The following is a 6,696-nucleotide window of genomic DNA, read 5'->3' as shown; positions in this document are numbered from 1 at the left end:
TATATATATATATATATTCACTCCCAACACCACAATGAGCATACGTATTTGTTTAATTTGAAAAATTTTCTAACAAGGAAAAAATTAATGAAAAATTCATATTAATTTGCTTTTATATTCAACGTATCGGTAGTGAAAAATTCAAATGTTTATTATTTCTAAATAATGAAGTGATATTTATTCAAAGTAAATTCATAAAAATTTTAACCATTTTGCAAGTTTTAGTTTAAAACAAACGTTTTAGTATTTGTTTAGTGTTTCCATTAAAATGAATTAAACTTCTATAAATACTCTAAATTTTATATTTAAAATGAAACATTTTATAATTTTCAAATTAGATCTCTAAAGATTTAATATAATTAATTTAAAAAAAAATTCTTTAAACATTTGTATATAAGCCTGATTAACTTAAATATAAAGGCTACAGTCTCTCTAAATTTGAATTTTTAAATGCACCTTTTTAAATTTTTATATCCTCCTATTGATTGTGTGAATATATAAAATTTCCCTTATACTTGAATATTGTATAAAATTTGTACTATTTCGGAGAATTAATTTTTTTAATCAAGTTGACATCTTTTCTGTCCCCCTTCAGAGCAATCTATTTTTAAATTAAAAGTTTTATCTTTGTTTATGACAATATTATGTTTAGTAGTGTAGTGTTTACTTGCGTTTTATGTTTTTGTTAATCAAATCAATTAACTCTTTGTAATTGATAAAATTTTGATTTTGCGTATTACGAATGTTAAAGTTAAACATTCAATTTTTATACACCTTCTCGATGTTAAAGCACCTTCCATAAAAGTTTACGCATTTATCTTGCTGAATTTTTAGGAATTTTTCTTTTAAGTATATTTTACAAATTAGAATAATATTTATTAGAGAACTACTCAATAGTTTTTATTCTCTTCGCTAATAAGAGCAGTAATAGTGCTTAAAGCTTTACATAACTGTTTTGCTGATTGATAATAAAATAACTTTGCAAGCATGATTTTTATCTCTTAAACAGATAATTTAGAAAGTAATAAAATATGGTATAAAAGGATAATAGTGCTAAAGAAAAGAATAATGCAGAAACAAATTATATTTCTTTTACAGTTACATTGCCCGGATTTTATTCAAATATCAACAATCTCTCACCAAACTCCGAACAGAACTTCAAACATTGCTATTGATGCGAGATAATTATCAAACGCGAACAGAAGTTTTTAAACTGCACAAAACCGCTTGTTATACGTTATCCAAGCAGAAAAGTTTAAATGTATAGAGAGCAAAAAAATAATAATAATAATTGGACACTCTGAATAGCTTTTGATCTAATGATTGAATATTCCCTTTCTAGGTTTCAATCTTCATGGTTGGAGAGAATGACCACAAATATGTTAATTAGTTAGTGCAGACGATATTTTAAGACATAAAATCAAACACAAAATCTTATTTTCCCTGAATAAACATGCCTCAAAATGAAGAATAAAACAAAGAAAATTTATAGACAAATGAGAAAAAAAGGGGGGGGGATATAATAAGTAAAAAAATAACAAACAACAGTTTAAAAAAAAAAAAGGGATGAAATTTTATTTAAAAAAAACCGGAAAAAAGGATATACTATTTTCATCAGCCCACACGATTATATCCGTAAAACAGAGTGCTTGCCCCCCCCCTTTTTTTTCAAAAAAACTGTTGTTTGTTATTTTTTTACTTATTATTCCCCCCCCCCTTTTTTTTTTCTCCTTTGTCTATAATTTTTCCTTGTTTTATTCTTCATTTTGAACAAATCTAATGAGTTCTGTTTACTTGCAGCTTAAGCGCAATAAATGAAACTTATTGTTTTTCTTAACTTTCTTCGTGTTTTCTTGTATTTATATATTATATATATATATATATATATATATGCATACTNTATATATATATATATATATATATATATATATGCTGCTTTTTATTCAATTAATTTAATATTTTCTTTTGATCTTGCATCTATACTACAATTCTTTCATTAGAAAAATAATCAAACAAGTAAATGTTTATCTTCAGAGAAAAAGAAAACCTTCGTAATCAAATTAAGTTAGGTATTTCATTTCTCAGAGGAAAAAAGGAAAAAATATTGATTCTTTGATTTTATGAGGATTCATAATGGAAAATATTTTTCATTTCGATTTGTTTCATCAAGCATATAAAGACCATCCTTAATTGAATAAAATCCTAACTTAATGCTGAAACTTTTTAGAGTTTTTATTTCAATAATATCTTTTATTAATTTAATCATGTGCTATAGTCTTCAACTAAGTACCTTTTTTTTTGTTTTCTCATTGTGATTTTATTGGATATGGAATACATAGATAATTTTAGTTCTTTTAAACAATTAATATTTTTAAATTGCGTTTTATTTTCCGAAAAAGAACGAGCATAATTCTTGTGCTTTTTAAAGAGAACTGTATGTGCCTTCTTGCACTTGTAACGAAATTTATTAAACACATATGTAACCAATTCGCAATCATTTGTTTTTATGTTATTTCGGATGATTTGAATTATATTTATAAAAAGTTTAATGTACAAAATACCCTTAAACTAATTTTGGAGGCTCTGATTTAATACAAAATAACATTTTTTTACGAAAAATATGCTATTTTGATAACTGTATATTTAATTTTCAGCCATTACTTACTAGTAAGTTTTTTTATTCTTTTGCAGGGACTCTTTGTATTAATTATGAGTATGGTAAAAATGTTAAAACGCAAAAATTTAGAAAAATGCGAAATATAAAGGTCGACATACAAAAACGCAAATTTTGCTAAAATGAAAAACTATTTGCTATCAATTTTTTTTGAAATACTGAAAAATTACTTTTTTTGGGATATTTAAAATATGCAGAGAATTATTTATTACTTTATATATTTTCATCTTTCCTTTTTTTCAAAATTTCGCAAATGTAGTGATCATAAATAAAAAAATACAATTTCTATTACGTAAAATATTTCTCAGTTTTGCCTTAGAATATTTTTTCTTTTTAAATCAGATAACTTATTAAGTTTGGAATAAAAGATTTCTTTAAAGCTTGAGGTACTAAATCTGCGGGGTTTTTTTTTCTTATCTTCCTTTGTCAAAGACCTTTGAAAGACGCCTCGAATTAAGTGCATGCATGCTCAATTTAATTAAATATTTCCCGTTTCAAATATTTTCATCTCCTTCATAATTTCGCCAATTCTTCCCCAATTTGATATGAAAATTAACTAATTGTATAATGTGCAAGAAAATAAATAAACGAACCATCCGGAATAACTCATGACGTAATGATCAGTTCTTCACGTTCTAGAACTCAATTTTAATAGTTGGAAGGGGTGACCTCAAATATGCTGATATAGTGCAGACGATATTTTAAGTTACGAAATCAGACACAAAAACGTACTTTCTTTAAATAAATATGCCTTTCTCTCGACGGCTGCGTATTTTTGACCCCCAAATGCTTAAATTATTAAAATGTTAAATGCAGTAACACTGGTGTAAGAAATTAAGAGAATTTACATAGTTGATGTTTCAGAATAAACAAAAAAAAAATGGGTTAATAGGGGGTATGGTCTCCCTCTTACAGATATACAGGCCTTGCAGGGTGATTTCATAATACAAATAAGGCAGTTTATCATGTCCTGGGGCAATTTATCCCACTCAATCAGCAACGCTGTTTTCTATCCTTGGATGGTTTTCGAAAGAGAGTAGCTAGTTGCACTTGCCCTCCCCAGGGAGTCCCAGAAACGCTCTCTTGAGTTGAGGTCTGGATATCTGGCTGGCCAATCCACCCGGCGAATATCCTTACTTTTCGAAATTCGTCGACCAGAAGATCTCCATGTGGCCTCGCGTTATCGTCCATTAAAATGAACTCAGGACAAACTGTGCCTCTTAAAAAAAAACATGTTGCTCAGAGATCTCATCACTATACATCACACCAGTCACAGAGCCTACTTCAAAGACATGGAGAGATGTGAGGCCATCCAACATAATGCCGGACCAGACCATTAAATCTGCTCTGCCATATTGATCGATTTCCTGGACATTAAAGGGTAGGTAGCAGTTACCTGGTTCTCGCCATATGAACGTACGATGTTTAGGCTGAACCGGGACTTATCAGTGAAGAGAACGGTTACCCATTGATCCATACTCTAATCTCTATGTTTTATTCACCATGCTGAACTGACTCTCCTGTTCGCAGAAGCGAGCGAGACGCAAATAGCAGGTGCTCTTGAAAACAACCCTCTCTCATGAAGTCGTTTAGGAAACAGTCACCCTTGATACAGGGGTTCCTGTGGCTGCATACAATTCACTAGAGAGCTGAGAAGCTGTTGCCCCTGCGTTACGCCTAGCTATAATGAACAAATGGCCATCTTCCCTTGCCATCGTGGCTCTTGGAATACCATTCCCAAGCTTTTTCTCGATGGATCAGGTATTCTGAAACTGTTTTCATAAGTTACACACGACTCTGAGCGTTAAATTGAACTCTCTTCAAATCTGGACCTGAGATTGGCCTGCTTCTAGCCTCTCCACAATTCGTCACCTCACTCCATCATCTAAACGTTGGTAGTTGCTCATTTTTTTGTTATAATTTGAATTTAACCTATTGCTGCAAAATAACACCAAGAAATTCACCGAGGTGTGCTAGAGAATGAAATGCATCATAACTTATGCGTTTTTATAAAGCCTGTTTCTCTACTGGCTCCACCTACACACATGTGTACGCTTGCGTATTTGATGCACAAGATTTGCATTTGTATCTAGAAGCAGTGGTTTTACATTCAGTTCAGTTCTTTTCATGAAATTCGATAAAATATGCAAATTCTCTTAATTTATTTCACTAATGTATTTGTCACTTATTTCGTCTTAAATTAATACAAAATAATGAAAATACGAAGAATATGTTTAGTAAAAATTCTACATCAAAGGATTAAGAAAATTAATCTTACATGCAATGAAGCTAATGTAATGGGAATGTAATTATATTTCTTAGTTGACCGGAGAAAAGTTATCCAATTCTGATGAAAAAGAAACGATATTTTGAGAAAATTAAATGCATATTTCATCTATATACGAGTATTTCAGTCAAATGTATTAGTTTCAGATTAGGAATTTAGAAAACAAATTCGGTCTAATACAATAAGTTAATTAGAATATCCGCATCATGTTTAAAATTATTTCCTTTGAAATAGCTCAATAAAATTTGGAAAAATATTTTTAAATAAATTTTAGATTTATTAGATTCCATAAGCATCAAAGAGTTATTTTTGGTGTGGATTTTCTTAAATTTAAATTATGTAAGAAAAAACGAAATTATGAGGTGCACTAAAGTATGTCCATTTCCGTACTTTTATTTGTGCCATATTCACGTTTTATTAATTTATTATTATAATTATTGCTATTTTGCTTTAGTCTACATTACACAAAGTGTAATCAAGCCTTTTTTTCAGTAAATTCTTATAATTTGGAATTTTTTGACTGATTTATCTGTAAAATACTTTTCGGAAATTACAGAAAAAAATCACAGAGACGAGCATCATAAAATTGTTTTTCAAATAATAAAAGTCTTAAAAAATTTTCAGTTTTCATGTATGTTTCAGTTTTATTTCCTGAAATTTAATGAAGATGTTAAGACAAAGGAAAAATCCTGACTAAGACTTAATAAACACATTGTCAGACGATTAAAGAGCAACCTTCATTTTAGATTTCGGAAAAGGTATATAAATATGCTTGTTTCTTTCTTTTTGATATGCTTTCGCAATCACATAAACAAAAACGAAATTTTTATTGCAAATCTTATTTCAGAATAATCCAGTCTTAGTTAAATTTTCTTATGCAATAAAAATTAATACGCCGCAAAATGTTGGAGACAGGTCGTAAATAAATATAGAAATAATATGTGCCAAGTAAAATGTGTCTTGATTATTAGTGTTTAAACTCGTAGAAGAAGTTAGAAAACAAGATCTTGCGCAGAGAAGCAAAGTTGTAAATCTTTTAGATTTATTAAACTGCTTAAAGCTTTTCAAAAGTGATAAATGGAACCACTTAGAAGTTGGAGGGACAAAAATTTAATTATAGCACTGTCAAGCGTAATAGTCAGAAACAGCTTGTAGAAAATAATTAAAATTTATCCATTTGCATCTCCCTCTCTCTCTATATATATAGAGAGAGAGATACAAATGGATAAATTTTAATATATAGGGGATAGTCGGGTACCCCCGCCCACAGTCAATTTCATATGCATAGAATATTTTTTCAAGTCAATGGCCCATCGGACATTAATTGTTATATTAAAAAAAGATAATTTTCAAAGTTTCAAGTATTTATGCAGCTGTTAAAATGGTAAACAATAGTTTTGAAAATATGTTGAATACAGTAGTCATGAAATTAAGAAAAATTGGTTGAATGTTTCGACTAAGCTTCATTTTAATACTAAAAAAATAATTTTGTTTATACATGCAGCATTAAAGTATGTAGTCTTAAGTTTAATTTGCACGAAGAAAGAAGTTTATATGCGCAAAAATTGTTCGAGTAATTACAAATTTACAAAAAAATTGGATTTCGGGTAGCCCCGCTCACATGAATGTCGGGTATCACCGCCCAATTTTATTTCGTCGATAAATGTACGGTTGCAAAGATTATTATTTTATTGCTTCAAATTTGAATGTTATATGCATTTTTAACAACAAATAT

General features: G+C 29.1%; 1 protein-coding gene across 2 annotated transcripts in view; it reads left to right on the top strand.

Annotated features, from left to right (window-relative positions):
- LOC107455639 (uncharacterized) overlaps positions 1 to 6,696 on the top strand; it is a 107,448-nt gene that overhangs the window by 87,973 nt on the left and 12,779 nt on the right. The window lies entirely within an intron of this gene.

This window comes from Parasteatoda tepidariorum, chromosome 7 (assembly GCF_043381705.1).
Source record: "Parasteatoda tepidariorum isolate YZ-2023 chromosome 7, CAS_Ptep_4.0, whole genome shotgun sequence".
Taxonomy (NCBI): domain Eukaryota; kingdom Metazoa; phylum Arthropoda; class Arachnida; order Araneae; family Theridiidae; genus Parasteatoda; species Parasteatoda tepidariorum.
This window is presented reverse-complemented; position numbering and strand designations above follow the sequence as displayed.